The sequence below is a fragment of the Natrix helvetica genome (genome assembly GCF_964273705.1).
Source record: "Natrix helvetica genome assembly, chromosome: 1".
NCBI classification, from domain to species: domain Eukaryota; kingdom Metazoa; phylum Chordata; class Lepidosauria; order Squamata; family Natricidae; genus Natrix; species Natrix helvetica.
In genome coordinates this window covers 366,424,257-366,446,679 of record NC_138548.1, presented here as the reverse complement: position 1 = coordinate 366,446,679, position 22,423 = coordinate 366,424,257, and the positions used below count along the sequence as shown (strand labels likewise).

The following is a 22,423-nucleotide window of genomic DNA, read 5'->3' as shown; positions in this document are numbered from 1 at the left end:
CTATCACCAATGCAGAGTTTTGTTCAGCAGATATATTCTCATTGTGCCCAGAAATATCAGCCTCTACCTAGGATTGAACTCACAGCCTCCTGATTGCGAGATGAGAGATCCACCTATAGGCCATCACACCACTCTATGAGTTCCCCATCTATGCCCTCGTCCAAATCATTGATGAAGATGTTGAAGAGCATCGGGCCAAACACTGACCTTTGGGGTACTCCTCCTTGGTGGAAGAGTTGAACACCTTCACCCGCTCCGAGGTGAAAAGACCAGATCCCGTTGCTTCTGGCCACCGGCCTTCTGATTCTCAACCACTCACTCTCTACGAACACCAATTGAGAGCTGTATTGAAAGCGGCTGATATTTTTCTCTGAGCACAATGAGAATATATCTGCTGAACAAAACTCTGCCTTGGTGATAGGAAGGGCATCCAGCCAGTAGCCAATCAGCTCCTACAACTGGCATGCAGAGCCTCTCTCTGGGCATGCACCGTCAACACCTGATCTTATGGGTTCCGGCATGCACATGCACACTAGCCAGCTGGTCTTTGCCTGGGTGTGGGTGCCAGAGAGCAAAAAGCCAGGTGGCCAGCACGTGCATGCACACCAGGCAGCTGCTCTTCACTTTCCAGCTGCATACACATGCAAAGATCAGCTGGCTGGCTTGCACCTCTGCATTGCGCAGCTGCTCTTCCGGTTTTTGGTGCTTCTGCACATGGAATCCAGATAGCCAGAGTGCATGTGGGCACTGGAACACAGAAGAGCAGTTGCTCTTCTGGTTTCCAGCACATATACGTGCATTCTGGTTTCAGCACTTGGTGCCAAAAAGGTTTGCTTACACTCTCCTATGACCATTTCAGAAAAGTGACTATCCAGTCTCTTAAAAACATCCAGTGATGAAGCACCCACTGTCAGCGTTCCAAATATCATGCAGAATTAAATCATTGTCCAAGGCAAAGTAGTCCTTAAAACTCCAATTTAATAAGACAGGCATGTTGGCATTATGCTGTTGAAATTTCAACTCTAAGGTACATCCGGTGAATTTCCCAAGTTAAAAGTTCATCATCTATCCCCACACCCCATAATTCATCACATGGTCCAATCTTCATCTTCCACGCTGGCATGTACACCCTTCTTCTTCCGGCCAGGTGTCGAGGTGCGGAGACAAAAGACGACCTTGAGCTTCTAAGAAATCCATAACAATACATTCCACAATCCTACTCCTTTCTATTCCCTCCTCCCAACTACTATACCAATGAAACAGCATAATATATATGTTTTAATTATGTGGCAGGCCAAAGATCCTAAAAGGAACAGAATTACAGGCCTGACAGGCGGCCTCTCCTCAAGAGAAAAACGTTTCCTGAAAAGAGAGTAACATAAATGTTAACTATCAAAATTTAACCACCTCTTCCTCCCCCAGGGGGACCCTTTGGGTTATCAGGGAATTTCTCATGGAATTGCTTCACTAATTTATCTGCTTTCAGATCCCAACTTTTCACCCACGTAGCTTCTGACAAAGGGTATCCCTTCCAATGCACTAAATATTGTAAACGACCTCTATACAGCCTGGAATCTAATATTTTTTTCACTTCATAATGTGTTTCCCCTTCTACCACTACGGGAGGAGGTGGAGTTTGGGTGGATGGTCTCGTGCTAGACTCCCTTACCGCCTTCAATAAGCTACAATGGAATACCGGGTAAATTTTCCCTAAGAGTCTAGGTAGGCTGAGTCGAACTGTAACTGGGTTAATTATCTTTTCTATTGGGAAAGGACCTAGAAATTTTGGACCTAATTTCTTACTAGGCATCTTTAATCTTATGTATTTAGTAGACAAAAAAACTTTGTCCCCCACTCGAAAGGGGGGTTGTAGGGAACGATGTTTATCAGCTTGCTTCTTGTATGCTTCTGCCGCATCTGTTAGTGCCTTTTTGGTATTCTCCCATCCCTTCTTTAGTGCCTCCAGCCATTCATTCAGGGACATGGATGAGGGAGGTTCCTTAGGTAGTTCAGGCATGGGAACGAATTCCATGCCACTGGTAATCTGGAAAGGAGTTAATCCGGTACTGCTGTGAACCGTATTATTATATGCTACTTCAGCGAAAGGTAGCAAGTCCGACCAATTGTCTTGCTGATAGTCCACATAACACCGGATGTACTGTTCCACCATCGCATTGGCCCTCTCTGCTGCCCCATTTGTGCTGGGATGAAATGCTGAGCTGAGTCCCTGCGTGGACCCGATCGATTTTAGGAATTCTCTCCAGAACTTGGCGGTGAATTGAACTCCGCGATCTGAAATGATCCTTTTTGGAACTCCATGTAGGCGATAAATGTGTTTCACAAACATTTTCGCTAATTTCTTTGCGGATGGTAGGCTTGAACAAGCGATAAAGTGTGCTTGCTTGGAAAACAAATCAATAACTGTCCAGATTACTTTATTACCACTGCTATCTGGAAGTTCGACAATGAAGTCCATTGCTATCTCTTCCCATGGTCGGCTAGGGTTGGCCACTTGTTGTAGTAGTCCAGGGGGCTTTCCCGGACGGGTTTTCATTGTTGCACAAGTAGCACAGCTTTTTACATAATCTTCCACCTCCGACCTCATCTTTGGCCACCAAAATTGACGTCTAGCGAGGTGGAGAGTTTTCAGGAATCCGAAATGACCTCCTAGTTTCGCATCATGACTCCGCTGTAGCACTTGCAATCTCATTTCTGCAGGGACGTACAGTTTGGATCCCTTCCAGGCTACGCCATCATTAATCGTTAGGATGTCTTTGTTGTTGTTGAACCATGGGTCTGTCTGGAGGGCTGCTTTCAGTTCGGTTCTCAGTTTATCTTGGCTTCGACTGGTGACTTGAGCTGCCTTTTGGTGAGAAGAAGATATGATGGGGTGGAAAATTTCTTCCTTCTTACTGTCAAACTGGGGTTTTCTCGACAGTGCATCTGCTAACAAGTTCTTCCCTGCGGGGATGTGTTTAATTTCAAATTTGAACCTTTGGAAATATTGGGCCCAACGGACCTGTTTGGGGGATAACTTTCGATGGGCAAGGAGAGTTTCGAGGTTTTTATGATCAGTCCATACCTCGAACGGTATATCCCCCCCTTCCAGGAGATGCCTCCAGGTGAGCATGCTCCACCTGATCGCGAATGCCTCCTTCTCCCAAATGGGCCACCTTCTTTCCGTAGTGGTGAGTTTCTTGGAGATGTAAGCGCATGGTAAGAGGTGGCCTTCTTTATTCTTTTGTAGTAGCACCGCGGCTATCGCGACATCACTGGCATCCGTTTGGATTATGAAAGGTCGCTCTGGATCGGGGTGTTGCAATATGGGTTCTTGGGCAAAGAGCCGTTTTAACTTCTCAAAAGCCTTTTGACAGTCGATTGTCCATCTTAATGGTTGGTTTGCTTTTGGTTTAGTAGGGGAAGGCCCCGTTCTTAATAGGTCAGTCAATGGTAGGGCAATTTCAGCAAAGGTTGGAATAAACTGCCTATAAAAGTTTGCAAATCCAAGGAAGCTTTGTAATTGTTTGCGAGTGCTTGGAGGTTTCCAATCTAACACCGCTTTCACTTTTTCTGGGTCCATTTCTACTCCTTCATTGGAGATACGATATCCCAGATAATCTAGCGAGGTCTTGTGGAATTCACACTTTGACAATTTTGCATAAAGTTTGGCAGCTAGAAGTTTTTTCAGGACTTGCCGTACCAGTTTCACATGTTCTTCCATGGTCTCAGAGAAGATCAAGATGTCATCTAAATAAACGAGTACTCCGCGGTACAGGTGGTCGTGTAGCACTTCATTTATGTACTGCATGAATACTGCGGGTGCTCCTTGTAGTCCGAAAGGCATGACTTTATATTGGAAGCTGCCTAAGGGAGTATTAAAAGCGGTCTTCCACTCATCCCCTTTCCGGATTCGTATACGGTAATACGCCTCTCTCAAATCCAGCTTGGTGAAAATCTTGCCCTTAGCCAAGTGGTTCAACATATCTTTCATGAGAGGGAGGGGATAGGTATTCTTTTCGCATACCGCATTCAAAGCTCGTAAGTCCACACAGAGGCGAACCCCCCCATCTTTCTTTTCCCTGAAGAGCACTGGGGCCGCTACTTTTGATTTTGCTGGTTCAATAAACCCTCTTTTCAAATTGGTGTCGATGTACTTCCTCAATTCTATCATCTCTTTAGGCGTCATAGAGTACATTTTGGGCTTTGGTAAGGTTACCCCAGGTTTGAACTCTATGGCACAATCTGTGGCGCGGTGAGGTGGAAGGTAGTTTCCGTCTTCCTCACTGAACACCTCCGCCAGATCCCAATAGATCTTTGGGACTCGTTGGATTCCCGGAAGTTTAGTGTCTGCTGCGGTTGCTGCAGGTTCTGGATGGGTTGGGCTGTTAGGTTCCAATGTTCCTGGGTGGCCCTTTGGTTCCACTGGTGGTAACGGCCCAAGTCCAATAGTCACCTTTCTAACGCCATCCTCCCACTTTATGGTAGGTTCCCACTTGTCCAACCATGCAAGCCCTAGGATAACTGACTCCTGCATTCCAGGGGCCACGATGAATCTGAGGAACTCATAGTGGCGGCCTATCACCAGTTTTACTAACTCAGTGATCTTTGTAGCCGGAGCTCCCCCAATTAGGGTTCCATCCACTTGCTCAAACGGAATGGGTTGTTTCAGGGGTCTGGTGCGTATACCTAGTTGCTCCACTATTGACATGCTGATTAAGCATCGGGTGCAGCCGGTATCTATAATCACCCCAACTTCCCCTTCTACCCCCCTTTTCGGTATTTGGAGTTTGGCTTTTATTTGGAAGGGGCGGATAGGTGCACTCACCATTGGGTCGTCTTCTGGGTTTCCTTCCTCTTCCTCCTCTGAAGTGTCCCGGGCGTTTTCAGTGGCTCCGCTCTCTGCCCCTGCTGGCTGTTGTGCCAGACGACTTTTTTCTGGTGGTTTTCTGGGGGTTTTCTTGACTGTGCTGGCAGGTGGTTGGCGTGGTTGTGGAACTGGGGCTGGAGCCCAGCATGTAGATGCCCGGTGGCCAAGCTGACCACAACGGTAGCACTTTATTTTGGGGCCCCAGGAACGAGGGGTTGGCGGGAGCTTTTCAGTTTGCTGCCTCTGCGTTCGGTGGGCTAACGGTTTTTTTTCAGGGGTTCTGGTACCAGGCTTTGGATAGGTGTTAATCTCGTGGTCCAATATGATTGCAGTGGTGTACCATTCTTGGATACGATCTGGGGTCCCCCTTACGGCACAAGCTTGTTTCAGTTTGGGATCTAAGGCCTTTTCGAACGTATAGACCAATAGTCTCTCTGGCCAGTAACGTAGTCTTCCAGCTATTCTCCGGAATTCCCAAACTAATTCTTTGACCGGCCGACCCCCCTGTCGTAATTCCTGGATCTGGTCTTCAGCATCTACCTGTTGGGCCACATCGTAAAATCGGGCCCGCATCAGTTGGATGAACCCCGTTATGTCATCTAACTCAGGAGCTGCTTCTTCATGGAGTTCCACTATCCATTGTGCTGCCTCTCCTTCATTCATCCCCTCTGCTATTTCTTGGATCAGTTCTCGATCCGTCAGGTATTGTGGGCCTACTTGGTCAACGTACGCCAACACTCGATTCATAAAGTAAGCTAGTTTGTCTCGGCTGCCATCATAGGTTGCACGGAACCGGGGGGGTGTGGGAGGAGGAGGGGGTGCTGGTGGTTGAACCGGAGCAACCTGTTGGCCTGCTGCTTGGGGTGGTAAGCTTCTTTGTGGGGCCACACCCATCGGTTGGGCAAAAGCCTGCTGAGGCATTGGTGGGGGGGTTGGGCCCTGTGGTGGTCCCATTCCCTGGCTCTGCCTCTGAGCAGCTATTTGGGGTGGCGCCATTGGTTGGGAAGGGGCAGGCGTCCACTGGCATTGAGCCCATCCATGACCCGGGAAGAAAGCCCAACCTGAATTGGCTTGATTGATGGGTCCAGAGCCATCGCTTTGCAGAGGGGGGGAGGTGAAAGTGTTCCAGGCCCCTTTCGGCTGGTTAAGTTTTACTTCCCAATTTTTTTTTCCTCCAGGAGGGGGGGGGTGCTGATTCGCTGATGGCTGTGTGGAAAGACCCAAGGTCTCCGCTCCACTGCGCAGCAGTTTCTCTGCTGGGAAAGGATAATGTGGGCTTTGCTAGGCTCCACCCGGGTGGTTCTGGGGGCCCCAGGGGTTTTTGTTCACTCACATTTAGGCGTCGGAATTGGTCCGGAAGGCCCATCAAAGACTGGCTGCGTGATAGCGACTGAGATCTCCATTCATTTGCTCTTCTCCCCATGCTCCAGCCGTCTGTCAGAGTTCCCTTGTGGGCCCCCCCTCCTTCCAGCAGGCATTCCTGAGAAGCAATAAATCCCGAAACTTCCTCCCGCAGATCAAACTCCGTCTGTGAGGGAAATCTTGGTTTCGGTTCCTTTCGCCGGGCGCCCTGCTGAAGCTCCCTTTGCTTCGCCTCTGCCTGTTGAACTATTTCTTTAGAAGGTGCATAGATGGTTTCGACAAAAATAAGCGATCCATCATCCTTAGCTTTCTCTGCTGCATTCTTTCCTTCCTCCATCTTCACTGAAATTTCATCCTGCCCAGGGTTGGGTCAGAGCTGGGATTCAGTACCCCGATGAAGAAAAAATTTTTAAGGGAGAGTTGAAATAATGTCAGCGTTCCAAATATCATGCAGAATTAAATCATTGTCCAAGGCAAAGTAGTCCTTAAAACTCCAATTTAATAAGACAGGCATGTTGGCATTATGCTGTTGAAATTTCAACTCTAAGGTACATCCGGTGAATTTCCCAAGTTAAAAGTTCATCATCTATCCCCACACCCCATAATTCATCACATGGTCCAATCTTCATCTTCCACGCTGGCATGTACACCCTTCTTCTTCCGGCCAGGTGTCGAGGTGCGGAGACAAAAGACGACCTTGAGCTTCTAAGAAATCCATAACAATACATTCCACAATCCTACTCCTTTCTATTCCCTCCTCCCAACTACTATACCAATGAAACAGCATAATATATATGTTTTAATTATGTGGCAGGCCAAAGATCCTAAAAGGAACAGAATTACAGGCCTGACACCCACAATATCTGAAGGCAAACTGTTCCACTGGTTGATGGTCCTCACTGTCAGGGAGATTCTTGTTAGGTTGCTTAGTTCATCTGTATCAGTGACGTGCGGTGAGGTTTATGGCTGGTGAGGCACTGACACAGTGGTGGGTTTCAATTTTTTTTAGACTTGTGGACTTCAACTCCCAGAATTCCACAGCCAGGCATGCTCAGTTCCAATTTAAAGCGACAGCATTTGTTTTTCTCCTTTGCAAAATAAGTTTCTTTCTTTTTTTTCTTCTCCCTTCCCCTCTTTCCTCCCTCTCTCCCTCCCTCCCCCCTCTCTCAAACACACACACACACACCAGCTGGATTGGACTATCTCTCCTACCCCCTTCCCCCTCTCACTCAAACAAACTCTCAAACAAGCACACACACACACACACACACACACACTTGGATTGGAGGGAGTCAGGGAGACCACAGGAGGAGGCAGGAAGACAGTCAAAGAGCCATACTGGAGCATACACACTTTCCCCCAGCCCCGGAAGCATCCAGCCCAGCTTCACTGATTACAGGTTTGAAAAGACAACGTAGCTCTGCCTGCAATCAAACTACACTTGGGGACGACAAGCCAGCCAGGGTCCTTCCCTCCAGCCTTTGCCCAAAGCCCCGCACCAGGAGGATGAGTTTGAATTCCTCCCCCTCCCTCCGACCCATACGTACCTTTTCCAGCTGTTTCAGAGAAGATTTCAACTCTGCTCTTGCCTGGGCCCTCTGAAAAAGCCCCGCCCAAACGAGCGCCCTCTACTATGAGGCAGGAGAACTGCATGCCTCAACTATGTCAGGAATTTTTAGGCTTTTAATCCTTGCTTAACTCTGCTTGAGTGATCATAAAGCCTAAAGTCAAACTAGATGAGGCATGCAGTTGTCCTTCCTCATAGTAGAGGACACTTTTTAAGAGGCTTTTTAAAACAGTTAAGCAGAGTCATCCACGGTGAGGAAGGCTTAGGCAGTAACTAGCTCAGCCTGACATCAGGTCTCGCCTTTTTGCTTTTACATTTTTTTTCTTTTCATGATGTCAGTGGTGAGGCTGATTAGAAGATTAGAAACCCTCTTGGATTATATATAAAGATTAATAAAAAAAGAATTAAGTCAGATATAGTTAAGTTTTGAATATTAGGGGGAAAATGTTATGATACAGGATATAGTTAAATAAAGGAGGCATAATGATAATAAGGTATATATAGGCATGGGTACAACATAAGGAAATTGGATGTAAATTGCAAATAATGTTTTGGAAAGAAGGATTAGAAAATTTTGTTATTGAATATTATGGATGTTTAGCTAGAATAGGACATAAAGATTCAGTGTTATTGGAGGATTTTAGAAATAGTAAATGAAATGCTAGTATGTGGTTATGTATTAAATCTTGGTATATTTTATAATGAAGGACGTTTAAACAATTATAGTCAAATGTAAATGGAGGTATGATGATGGTAACAGGTATAAATATCTGAGTTAAAATACTTGATTTAATATGAATTACGCTTGATGACTGTGGAAGAGATGCACGAAGGCCTTTTGTAACCAACTGATGCACTTTCTACAGTATGTAAAAAAGGAAGATTTTATGTGTTGTGTTTGTTTTGAGAATAAAAAAAAATTAAAAAAAAAGAAAAATAAATTGACCCCCTTCTACTTTGTGGAAGCCTCTCAAGTACTGGAATACTGCTATTATGTCACTCCTACTCCCACCTTTTTCTCTAGACTAGCCAAACCAAAATCCTGCAACAATTCTTCGTATGTTTTCGTCTTTAGATCTTTGATCATCTTAGCTGCTCTTCTTTACACTTTTTCCAAAGCCTAAATAACTTTTTTGTAATGTAATGTCCAAATCTGGAGCCAGTATTACAAGTGTGGTCTTGTTAAGGCTTTATAAAATGGCACTAATATTTCATGTGAATTTGATTCTATGCCTCCGTGCCCATCTAACTGCAAAAGTCTCCTTTTCCTATATTGCCCATCTCTGTTCAGTTTCAGTTAACTTCCTAGTGGTGTGGGGACATGGTTGTAATTTGTCTTCTTAATTCTTTCGATTAAAACAGTGAAGGAAGAAATGTCCTTCTGGGTTCGGCTCCAAGTGGGGAAAAAGACACTGGAGACATGGGAGGCTGCTTGGAAAGATGGTTTTAATGGTGGACAGGATCACACATGGCTTGAGTCTTGAACAGAAAAGGTGATCACATGCTTCAATGTTGGTGGAGAAGGAGAGAAGGGAGGCTGAGATGCTGAAGGTCCCTGGTTTTATGCCCTCTCTGGCCTTTGATCTTGAGCTTGTCTTCTGATTGGTTGTCAGGCTCCCATAAGGACAAATCTCTGGGCTGCGTTTTGAATCCAGGTTTGGTTGAGTTCTCAGATGCCATGTGGGGAGTTGGGTAAAGGCTGATCCTAGCATGCCTTGATTCCATCACCTGGAGCTGAAGGGGAGAACTCTTTATTATGTCAGGCTTTAAAGGCTCATTGACAAAGCGGGTGGGGGCAGGAAGCTGCAGGGAGCTATTCTCTCATGTTTCTCCATTTTCACATCCAGGGAAATATTCTGCCTTTTCAATATTTCCTAGGATATTTCATTTTTCTGGGAGCGGGATGGGTTTTAACCTCCTACAACAGCACCGACTGCGACATCACTGGCATCAGCCTGGATTACAAATGGTTTCTCTGGGTCTGGGTGTTTTAATACAGGTTCAGCTGAAAAGAGTTTTTTCCCCCCAGCTTTTCAAATGCTGCTTGGCAGTCCAAAGTCAGCAGTTTACAAAGGCAGCATATTGTCCCCATCAATCTGGGTCCTCCTTTTACCGACCTGAGAAAGGTTAAAAGACTGAATGAACAATGAGCCAGCGAGATTGAACTAATTTGAGAACAACTGTGTATGTATTAAGTTAAAGAAATCAATAAAAATCAATCATTTCCCTAATGGTGGCTTCCCTTCCTGTGTCCATCTTCCTCCACTTAAGACCAAAGTTTCAACAACCTCAAGACGCACACTGTGTTTTCCAGAGAGGCTGGAAATGAACACTATTTAACCCTGTGGAAAGTTATCACCCAGCCCTCTCCTATCAAAATGAGATATCCTAGGAAATATTGAAATGGCAGAATATTATATTCCCCTGGATGTGAAAAGGAAGAAACATGTTTTGAAGAGAGAATAGCTTCCTGCCCCCACCCACTTTGTCAATGGGCCATTAAGGAGACCAAGCCAGTCCCTTTACATAATAAAGAGTTCTCCCCTTCAGCTCCAGGGGGGAAATGGGATTAAGGCAGGATAATATTGGCCCTTTACAGAACTGCCCACATGGCATCTGGGAACTCAACCAAACCTGGTTTCTCTTGGGGAGGAAAACAAAGAGAGGAATAACTTGCAGGGATCCGTCCTGAAGCCCCAGAAATTCCCCTGTGAAGGAAAAGGCACCTGGAGACCCACCAGAGTCCTTGGACCCACCTGGAGTTGCTCTGCAGGACAGAGAAAGGATGGAGACACAACCTTTTGCCAAGGAGGGAAGCGGAAAAGGCCCTTCAGCTGCTCAGCCTGGGAAGGTGGGGAAGCTCTGGACAAGGACTGGGCAGAAGATCCTGGAGGAGGAAACCATCTGCCCTTCAGAAGTTCAATCCTGGGGTTTCATCCAATACCGGGAGGCTGAAGGTCCCCGAGGACTTTGCAACCGACTACATGACATTTGCAGACGATGGCTGAGACCAGAAAAGCACACCAAAGCCCAGATGCTGGACCTGGTGGTTCTGGAGCAGCTCCTGGCTATCCTGCCCCCAGAGATGGAGAGCTGGGTGCGGGAGTGTGGAGCAGAGACCAGCTCCCAGGCGGTGGCCCTGGCTGAAGGCTTCTTCCTGAGCCAGTCGGAGGAGCAGAAGGTCCAGTTGCAGGTGAGAGACTTTAGGGAGCTCAAAAGGGAATAAAGAATATGTTTGAATACTTCACCCCTCCTTCTCAAACTTCTCTGCATTCATAATATGTGATGATGTCCCACCAATTCTTGTAGGAGATTGTTCCACTGTTTTCTCACTCAACCTCACTGATGGATATTGGAGGCTTTGAGGTTGTGTTCTGAATATAGGAATCCACTTTCCATTTCATGTGATTTTATTTCCTGTGAAGTACATTAATTCTGCTTGTTTTTCCTTCCTTCTATTGGAAGTGCTGCACTGTGGAGATCAGAGATCCTGAGGGAAAGAGGAATCCATCAAATCCCCCTCAGGAGCTATTTTTCAGGAGGATCCCTTGGGTAGATCAAAGTCTGGACACCTCAGGAGGTAATGGAAGATCCTCAAATTACCCATCTGTTTTACTTTCGATCTGTCTTCTCCTCTATAGAATACCTCCTCCCTCTTTTCTAAATTATGCATTTTGAAATTATGTATTCTTTACAGAGAAAAAAAGAATGAAGTTTTCTGGTGTTTCTGACGGAGATCAAACAGCAGTTGAACATCCAAATCAAGTAAGAAAGGGAAAAGTTATTAGATTTGTATTCTCCCTTCAGGAAGTGAACTGGGTATGCAGAATGGTCTCTCCTTCTATTTTCCCCTCTTGTTTGGCCTGGATTATTATTGTGTTCTTCCACAACATGGGCAGCAGAATAGCAGATTCAACCAGCATAGCTTCCTCTGGTTACCTTGTTCGTCAATTTTGCATTTACAAGAAGAAAATTTTAAAAATCCTTCAAGAATTAGGAATAAACACATCACAGTGGCAAGTACTGCTAGAGACCCATTCGTTTTGTCATTCTTTGACTTGGAATTGTGCAGTGCTAATGAAAAATAAATAAATACATTGCTGCATTACTATTTTTAAAAAGCCTTGTTTATAACTGGTAGTTTAAAAAATAAGTAAATCATATTAAAAAATAAAGCAGAATTTTAAAATGGAAAGTGAATGGCCACCTAGAGCAGGTAATTACAATACTTGGGCTACAAAATAATTTCCAATCCTCTAATTTTTTCCTGGATTAGGAGATCAAACATTCCCGCTTTGCAAAGTCTGAGAAGTGACTTTCTCAGGGAACTTTTTCTTCTTTCTTTCCTTCCATTCAGCCAGTGGCTCAGACTACTAGATCAATAGATGATAGACAGAGCGATAGATCAGTTGATTCAGATGTGGGATTACTTTACTGTGAAGCAATGTAAATTCTGCAGAATCAATCTTAATAAAACTTGCCCAAAATATTTCTTCAGTTTTAGAAATTTTCAGAATTGTCCATTTTTTCACCGAAAATTAGGACTTGAGTGAAGCACAGCCACTTAACTTAGTGCATAACTTTGCTTTGGGAATTTGGGAACAATGGAGAAGAATAATAAAATTGGTAGGGATCTTGGAGGTCTTCTAGTCCAAACTCTTTCTCTTTCCTATAACATTTCAGATAAATGACTGTCCAATTTCGTCTTAAACATCAAACAGTATTGGAGCATTGTCAACTTCTGGAGAATAGTTATGGCTCCTCTTCTTTGTGGCAGCCCTTAGATATTGCAACACTGCTATTATGTCACTGATAACTAGACATGCCCAATTCCAGCAACCGTTCTTCGTATGTTTTAGCCTCCAGGACCCTAATCATTTTGCTTGGTCTTCTTCTTTCCAGAATCTCAAGCTCTTCTTTACATCTGGCAACCAAAACTGGATGCAGTATTCCAGAGCATATATAGCATTATAAAGTGGTTCTGACACTTCATGTGATCTTGATTCTATCCCTCTCTTAATGCAGCCTATGATTCTGTTGGGTTTTTTTGGCACCTATAGCCTACTGCTGACTCATGTTTAAGTGATTGTCCACTAGGACTCCAAGACCCCTGTTGCACATACTACTGTTGAGCCAGGTATCACCTAATCCCGTGATGGCAAACCTATGGCACAGGTGGCACACAGAGCCCTCTCTGCGGGCATGCCAACCGTCGCCCCAGCCTAGCTCCACCATGCATGTATATGCGCCTCCCGCCAGCAACTGGTTTTTGGTTCTGCCACACATGTGCAGGGGACTGATGCAAGTGGGGGATGCGTGCGCACATGCAAGGGGGCGGGGTTCACTTGTGGGTGGGCTCACATTGCATTTTAGGTGTTTGCGTGTAGGCACACTCCTCCCCTGTGCCCTGCTTTTGGCCTGGAAGGCTTGCTGCACCAACCTGGCATCTATACGGGGTACGGGGTGCCCTACAAGTCCCCCGGTGCGCCCAGTTTGGGACCTAGAAAACCGCCTCCACCAATATGGACGCTATATGGGGTGTGGGAGGGAGGGGTTGCATTTTGGGGTAGTGCGTTCGTGCTTTGGCCTCTTGCCAACAAAAAGGTTAGTCATCACTCATCTATTCTATGCCGAAGCATTTGGTTTTTCCTTCCTAAATGTCGATCGTAACATTCCTCACCTTTGATTTTCATTTTGTTAGATGGGGCCCAATCTGTCGACCCTTCTATATCTCGAGTTTATCTTCTGGAATGTTGGTATTCTTGTCAATTTGATGAGTTCCCCTTCTATCCCCTTGTCTAAATCATTGATGAAGATGAACAGATTTTGCAAATCTTCCTGTTCTGTTCTTTTTCCTTTGTTCAGATGAGTCTGGTGTCCTTTGAAGAGGTAGCTGTGTATTTCTCTGAGGAGGAATGGTCTCAGCTGGATCCTGACCAGAAAGCGTTGCATTCGGAAGTCATGCTTGAAAACTATAGGAACGTGGTCTCTTTGGGTAAGAGTTTTCTTGTCCCAACCGTCGCCCAAGATAAAATAAGGAAAAAAATTATTGGGAAAAGTGTGAAGCTAATCAAAGATAAATTACATGTAAGCGAACACTATTTAACCCAAGACAAAGGAGAAGATGCTATAAGACACAATGGAAAAAATTACAATGGGACATTCATTCATCCTCTTGGAAATAACTTCCTTACACCTCAAAAACCGATTCACACGAAAAAGGACTCTTATAAATGTTTGGAATCTGGAAAACATTTTAGAATAGGAAAGCAACTTACTTCCCATGAAAGGACTCACACAGGGGAGGAGCTATACAAATGCAGAGAGTATGGTAACAGGTTCAGAAGTGGCAGTAATCTTATCACCCATAAAAGGATCCACTCAGGAGACAAACCATATAAATGCATGGAGTGTGGGAAAACCTTTACTCGTAGCGATGGACTTAGAAACCACAAAATGATCCATGCAGGGGAAAAGCCATTTAAATGCATGGAGTGTGGAAAGACCTTTGCTTTGAGCAGTAGACTTAGATGCCACAAAAGGATCCACACAGGGGAAAAGCCATTTAAATGCATGGAGTGTGGAAAGACCTTTGCTTTGAGCAGTAGACTTAGAATCCACAAAATGATCCACATAGTAGAAAAACCAAATAAATGCATGGAATGTGGAAAGACCTTTGCTTTGAGCAGTAGACTTAGAAGCCACAAAAGTATCCACTCAAGGGAAAAGCCATTTAAATGCATGGAGTGTGGAAAAACCTTTGCTCAGCATGGTCATCTTATTTACCATAAGATGATCCATACAGGGGAGAAACCATTTAAATGCATGGAGTGTGGGAAAACCTTTGCTCGTAGCAATGGACTTGGACGCCACAAAAGGATCCACACAGGGGAAAAGCCATTTAAATGCATGGAGTGTGGAAAGACCTTTGCTCGTAGCAATGGACTTAGGTACCACAAAATGATCCACACAGGGGAAAAGCCATTTAAATGCATGGAGTGTGGAAAGACCTTTGCTCAGCGTGGTCATCTTATTTCCCATAAGATGATCCATACAGGGGAGAAACCATTTAAATGCATGGAGTGTGGGAAAACCTTTGCTCGTAGCAGTGGACTTAGGTACCACAAAATGATCCATGCAGAGGAAAAGCCATTTAAATGCATGGAGTGTGGAAAGACCTTTGCTCTGAGCAGCAGACTTAGAAGCCACAAAAGGATCCACACTAGAGACAAACCATATAAATGCATGGAGTGTGGAAAGATGTTTACTAAGAGCAATGCTCTTACTTCTCAGAACAGAATCCACACAGGAGAGAAGCCCTATAAATGTGGAAAGACCTTTGCTCAGAATAGTAATCTTACTTCTCGTAAATGGATGGGAGAAAGTATCTAGCAATAGCAATTCCACTTCAGACTTATCTACCACTCCACAAAACTTTATAGCAATATTTGAGCAGTTTACAAAGTCAGCATATTGTCCCAAGAAATCTGGGTCCTCATTATAGGCTGAATCAATCATGAGCTGTTGGTAATTTGCTTGTACTACTTGCATTCTATCTTCTGATCCACCATGTCTATAGACTTTTATGTGTACAGATATTGTGCCTTTCTGATCCATATGAACCAAGGATGTATCCAACAAAGTGAAATTTAATGTGTAGAAAAGTAAGATTTTACACCTGGGCAGAAAAACAGACTACATGAAACCTGGCTAAAAATAGTAACACTTAGAGGGACCTTGGGAGTCTGAATGGATGATCACTTGAACATTAGTTATCTGTGTGCATCGGCAGCCAAAAAAGCTAATACAATGTTTGGTTGTATAAACAGAAGCATAGAATCAAATTCACATGAAATATTAGTACCATTTTATAAAGCCTTAGCAAGACCACATTTGGAATACTGGCTCCAGTTTTGGAGATTACATTACAAAAAAGATGTTTAGGCTTTGGAAAAAGTGTAAAGAAGAGCAGTTAAGAGGATCAAAGATCTAAAGACGTAAACATACGAAGAATTGTTGCAGGACTTTGGTTTGGCTACTCTAGAGAAAAAGATGGGAGTAGGAGTGACATAATAGCAGTATTCCAGTGCTTGAGAGGCTTCCACAAAGTAGAAGGGAATCAATTTATTTTTCAAAGCATCAGCGGACAGGACAAGAAGCAATGCAGATGAACTAAGCAACCTGGAATTAACAAGAATCTTCCTTACAGTGAGGACAATCAACCAGTTGGAACAGTTTGCCTTCAGAGATTGTGGGTGCTTCATCACTGGATGTTTTTAAGAGACTGGATAGTCACTTTTCTGAAACGGTCATAGGAGAGTGTTAGCAAACCTTTTTGGCACCAAGTGCTAAAACCAGAATGCACGTATATGTGCTGGAAACCGGAAGGGCAGCTGCTCTTCTGTATTCCAATGCCCACATGCACTCTGGCTATGTGGAATTCACGCGCAGGAGCGTCAGAAACCGGAAGAGCAGCTGCCCAATGCACCTGTGCAAGCCGGCCACCTTATCTTTGCATGTGTATGCACGCCGGAAAATGGAAGAGCAGCTGCCTGGTGTGTATGCATGTGCTGGCCACCTGGCCTTCTGCTTTCTGGCGCCCACACCTATCCCCATGCAAAGACCAGCTGGCTAGTGTGCATGTGCCGGAACCCAGAAGATCAGGTGTTGATGATGCATGCCCAGAGAGAGGCTCTGCATGCCACAATTGCAGGAGCTGATTGTTTACTGGCTGGACGCCCTTCCTATCACCAATGCAGAGTTTTGTTCAGCAGATATATTCTCATTGTGCCCAGAGAGAAATATCAGCCTCTACCTAGGATCGAACTCACAGCCTCCTGATTGCGAGATGAGAGATCCATCTATAGGCCATCACACCACTCTATGAGTTCCCCATCTATGCTCTCTGTCACTGCGTTTTTATTGTTTGCCAGCTGTGCTTACATTTTACGATATACGGTAGTCTGAACTGACTCTTATCTCTAAGTTCAACTGCGCATGTCCACCTTCCACATTCTTTACTTCTCTTCTAATCCTTTGTTCGCCTGGCAAGGTAGGCTGGGACACTGCCAAAATGTAATCATTAGTTAGTAAGTTTCTTTTTTAATTTTCTTTACAATAAAATGTTTTTCTTAGATTATATCTCGGGTTTATTTTGCTTAATTAAGAAGTCTGCTTCAAGGAAAAGCCACGCTTCATTCCTCATTAAATATAGGGCTCCATTTACTCCCTGACAAGTGGTAACATCGGATCATTGATTTATGGCTTTTTCCTTGCTTGTTACTTTGATGATAAGGGTCTAGGCTAATTAGTCAGATGATTTATTTCACGACTGCGGAATGCTGATTTAAATCATTTCTAAGATGCCGAAAAATAAGAAAAAAAGGAAACACTCCGCAAATGATATCATTGTTTCTGATCTCTCTGATGAAGAAGCGAAAAGCATTTTACACAGGTTTACAAACCTTCAAATGCCGCTTGCTTCAGCAACCAGACTGGAGGGAGAAACAGCCGTGGCAGTTGAAGAAGAATCCAGAAAAGCTGCTCCTGAAGGCGACGTACTACGACTGAGGTCAGTGACGCCCCCTTCTAATTATGCATGCTCCCAAACAGTTCTTCGAGATTTTGAAACACTTGGTGCGAGGCCAAAGTTTTCACAGCCGCAAGAGCATTTTCACTCCCACACAGAGAGAGAAACTTATAATTGTCCTCCAAGCTCTAAGCAAGCTATTAAAAGCTATCGTGATCTAATAGAGATCTTTGAACGTCAGCTATTCCAGGCCAAAATGGCTTTATCTATGTTTGAGCCAGATAAGAGGGAATCTCCTGTTTTTCAAATTTCTGAAAACGCCATCTTGGCTCCTCCAACAAAGCCTAAGACACCCCCCCTGGAGGATATTGTGTCAGGCAAATCAGAACAGAAAGCTGTGTACACGTCACAATTGTCACGTGACGTTCTTTGTTCTCCAATTGCATATGCCACGCAGGCAGAAAGATTACAGCCTAAAACTGAAATTGCAGCACCATCTTTTGGCAGAAGTAATTTACTAGAGAAAGCCGACATGAATTATAAATTCCAGCAGCAATTACAGACATTGCAACAGACTTTATCAAGCATGTCCTTCAATTACTCAGATGTTCAGGCTGCAATGCAACAAGTGCCTCCACAGCCCCAATTTTCAGCACCCCCTGGTGGTGCTGGTGTCTTCTTAGATGGAGCACAACAATACTTAATGCAGCAAAGGCAAATGGCTGCGCCTCCAGCAAGCCGTCTTAATATTAATACAATACAATACAATACAATAGTAGAGTTGGAAGGGACCTTGGAGGTCTTCTAGTCCAACCCCCTGCCTAGGCAGGAAACCCTATACCGTTTCAGACAAATAGCTATCCAACATCTTCTTAAAGACTTCCAGTGTTGAGGCATTCACAACTTCTGGAGGCAATCTGTTCCACTGATTAATTGTTCTCACTGTCAGGAAATTTCTCCTCAGTTCTAAGTTGCTTCTCTCCTTGATTAGTTTCCACCCATTGCTTCTTGTTCTACCCTCAGGTGCTTTGGAGAATAGTTTGACTCCCTCTTCTTTGTGGCAACCTCTGAGATATTGGAATAATGCTATCATGTCTCCCCTAGTCCTTCTTTCTCTTAAGCTAAACATACCCAGTTCCTGCAACCGTTCTTCATATGTTTTAGTCTCCAGTCCCCTAATCATCTTTGTTGCTCTTCTCTGCACTCTTTCTAGAGTCTCCACATCTTTTTTACATCGTGGCGACCAGAACTGAATGCAATATTGCTGCTCAAGCACCAGCCGCACCTGTAGTACAACAACCACAGGTTCGACTACAGAGGCCACAGGTTCAACAACAAGTATTTTTACCTGCACAGCCAGCATTTCAAATGCATATTCCTCAACAGGCATTTTCTGTTGCTCCATTGACTGGTGAGTCAAAATTAAAAATGTCAGGACAGAATTATAAGGCCTGGGTCAGTGAGGTTGCACTTTTGCTTCGCAGAGAAGGTACCCATTGTATGGTGTTTAATCCTCCTGCCCAGCCATGGACTCCTGCAATAAGAGACTTAGAGACTAAGGCTTGCACAACATTATTGATGTCCGTGGATACTGAACTGCAAGTTACTTTTCCGCCTGATGCAACAGCCCAACAAATTTGGGTCCAATTGGAAAATTGCTAAAGGCCGTTTCAATCGAATCTTCATGTTTGCTCATGTCTGAGTTCCATGGTTCGAGATTGAAATCTGGTGAACAAATTGGAGGACATTTAACCAAACTGAAAGGAATGAGAAAAGAATTGAGAGAGAGAGGCCATTTTATTGATGATATTCAAATAATCAGCATTATCATTAACTCATTGAATTATGATTGGAAAGATGCCATTACAAAGATTAACCATGTGCATCAAGAGCTCCAGCGAGACATCCCTTCGGAGGAAGAGCTTACGTTCCAAGGATGCCAAGATGCTACATCTGTAACCGTGTAAGACATGCCACCCGGGATTGTCCCCAACGAGTTCCAGCTCCCGTCACATACCATCCCAGAGGAACAGATTCCAGAGGCAGAGGCAGAGGCGGAAGACAAGGTCGTCGTGGTCCAAAGCGTGATCCACAAGCTGCACTCGCCACATTGGCCTTAACCAACGATCCACAACCTCATCCAGAGTACGACAGACAGCTTTTGTGGACTTTGGACAGTGGTGCAGCGTTGCATGTTACCTACAGAAAGGAACTTTTCACAGAGATGCATGAGCCTGAACCTGAAGTACGTAAACTTTATTCTTTCTCCAATCATCCTTGTAAGGTCATGGGAAAAGGAACTGTTTATGCTGAAGAGCTCAATGCACTCATCCCTGATGTTTATTACATACCTACAGCAACTAGTAATTTGCTTAGTCAGTCACTTGTCTAGAGTGTTAAAGTTCCAGGTTCGCCACCTCGAAAAAGCAAGTTACATAGTTAAAAATGGAGATATTGTTGCTGAAACCATGCTAATTGGTGGTGTTTATTACATAAAACCAAAGCGTAAACCGCAAACACAGGCAAGTATACAAATTCCAAAAGAGGAGAGCACAGGCCCAGAGAGAGATGTTCCAGTGAGAGATCCTGTAGCTACTCCAAAGGCTCCTAGAGCCAACAAAAATAAAATAAGGAAACAGATTGCTCAGAGCAAGCCTGAGGTTCCTCACAAAACTGTTAATGTTGAAAATTCACTAACTGGTAAACCTTTGCATTCCAGGTGTATCCATAAGTGGTATAGAAGATTAGGGCATGCCAGTTTCTGTGTCCTTAGGAAAATGCAGGAGTTCACAAAAGGTTTGGATCTAAAGGGGTGCAGGGTGTTTTGGATTGTGCTCTCTGCAAGAAAGCCAAATCCAAAGCAGCAGCCATTCCCAAACGCGCTACACGCCTGTCAACACACATTTTTGATTTAGTACACACTGACATAGTGGGTCCTTTTCCGCCAACACTTGATGGTAAAAAGTATTTTCTAACAATTGTTGATAATTACTCTAGATATGGATATGTATATCCTATGAAAGAGAAATCTGAGACCTTTCAGATCTTTAAAGACTTTGCAGCTCTTGTTTCTACCCAACAACAAGTTCACATCGCCAGAATCCAGAGTGATCGTGGTGCCAAATTCATGTCTCAGCGTTTCCAGGACTGGATGCGTAAGAATGGAATTCTTCATCAGACATCCGCTCCGTACACACCGGCCCATAACGGAGTCACAGAACGAAGACAAGGGGTCCTACAAACCATGATGTTGTCTCCTAGAAGACGCCAACCTCAGTGACCCATACTGGAGTGAAGCTATCAAATATGCAAATTACATTGTCAACCATACTTGGAGCAGTGTAATAAATCAGACTCCTTTCTTCATGATGTATGGCTACAAGCCCGAACTCAAGAACCTCCATATTTTTGGATCATACACTGTGGTGAACATTCCCTTACCTCAAAGAAGAAAAGGAGGTCCAGCAGCAAAGAGACTGAGATTTACGGGTATTGATGATAATTCAAAATGGAGCAAATTTATTGACTCTAAACATGTAATTGTGATTTCCCAATCTGCTAATTTTGAGGAAGATGTTGACTGGTCCAGGATTCATTCCAATGATCCTGGAGTTTATTTTCCTAGAGATGATGCTGTAGATGCCACGCAGCCTGATGACCAAGATTCACAGGCAGATATTCCATACACTAGTTCTTCTCAACCTAATGTTCCGTCTTCGCGAGCTGCAGATGGTGATGCTAGCGACAAATGTGAGGACGAGGACGAAGCAAAAGAAGACTGGACTGTTGTTCCGAGACGTTCCAAGCGGGTCACAAAGGGAATCTCTCCACAGCGATATTCGTGGCAGCTGACAAAAACACCCTTGCCTTTGATTTGCAATGTTACACTTCCTCCTGATACATTCACTCAAATCAAGCATCTTCCTGATTCAGAGCAAGAGAAGTGGTATGAGGCAATGAGGATGAAATGGACAGTCTAAAGAAACTTAACGTATTTACACCTGCAAAACCTCCAGCAAACAAAAAAGTCATTGGCACTCGATGGGTCTACAAAATCAAAAGGAAGCCAAATGGTGAGTCATTGTAAAAGGCCAGACTTGTAGCCCAGGGTTTCGCTCAATGTTATCCTGAGGACTACACAAACACCTACTTACCAACAGTCAGAACTGAGAGTGTAAAAATTGCTTTAGCCACTGCAACTATCCTTGGTTTAGAAGTTTTCCAATTCGATGTTGACATGGCTTATCTACATGCTGACCTAGATGAAGAAATCTATGTGAGAGGTCCTCCAGGATTCCGACAGCAAGAAGGGGATACCTGGTTTCTAAACAAAAGTCTTTATGGTCTGAAACAGTTTGGTTTAATGTGGTACTTATGTCTTACTGACAAACTAAATTCAATGGGCTTTATTAAGTCGGAAACTGATGAGTGCGTGTTCACAAAAAGATCTAACAATACATTTGAGATAATTCTTGTTTATGTTGATGATATTGTTTATATGCTAAAGCTTTGCAGAGATACTTCACATTGAAATTGTTAGGTCATATTAGCACTTAGGTGTTCAGATTGACAAAACACAGAAGGGGTTTAGTCTTTCACAAGAGGAGAAAATCGACCACATTTTGCATCATTGCAATATGAAGGATGCTAACACAACAAAAACACCCATGCAAACAGATTTTCACAACTTGACACATGAATTAAGTCCTGAGTTCGAGGATCAAACACTTTATCGTTCAGTCATTGGGTCACTGTTGTACATTAGTAGTTGGACCAGACCCGACATTGAACTTAGTGTTAATCTCTTGTCTCGATACGTAGGTAAGACAAAACAGTTTCATTGGACATGCGTTAAGAAGTTATTGAAATACCTAAAACACACCAGACATATGAAGTTATTGTTAGAACCAACACATACTGATTATGCAGAATTATGTTGTTATGCAGATTCTAATTGGGCAAGTGATAAGAAATCGTGAAAAAGTACTTCAGGTTATATGATGTTCCTAAAAACAGATCATGCCAGACTAATCTTATTGCATTCTTTGATAATGTGACAAAATTAGTGGACCAGAGGAATGCCGTTGATATAGTTTAC

The 22,423-nt window shown here is 44.0% G+C and overlaps 1 long non-coding RNA gene across 1 annotated transcript; it reads left to right on the top strand.

Annotated features, from left to right (window-relative positions):
• The first annotated feature begins 11,235 nt into the window (after positions 1-11,235).
• LOC309384839 lies at positions 11,236-14,272 on the top strand. The gene is made up of 3 exons (XR_014174123.1): positions 11,236-11,376; positions 11,494-11,561; positions 13,662-14,272. It is a non-coding gene; the product is annotated as an uncharacterized lncRNA (long non-coding RNA).
• The last annotated feature ends 8,151 nt before the right edge of the window (positions 14,273-22,423 follow it).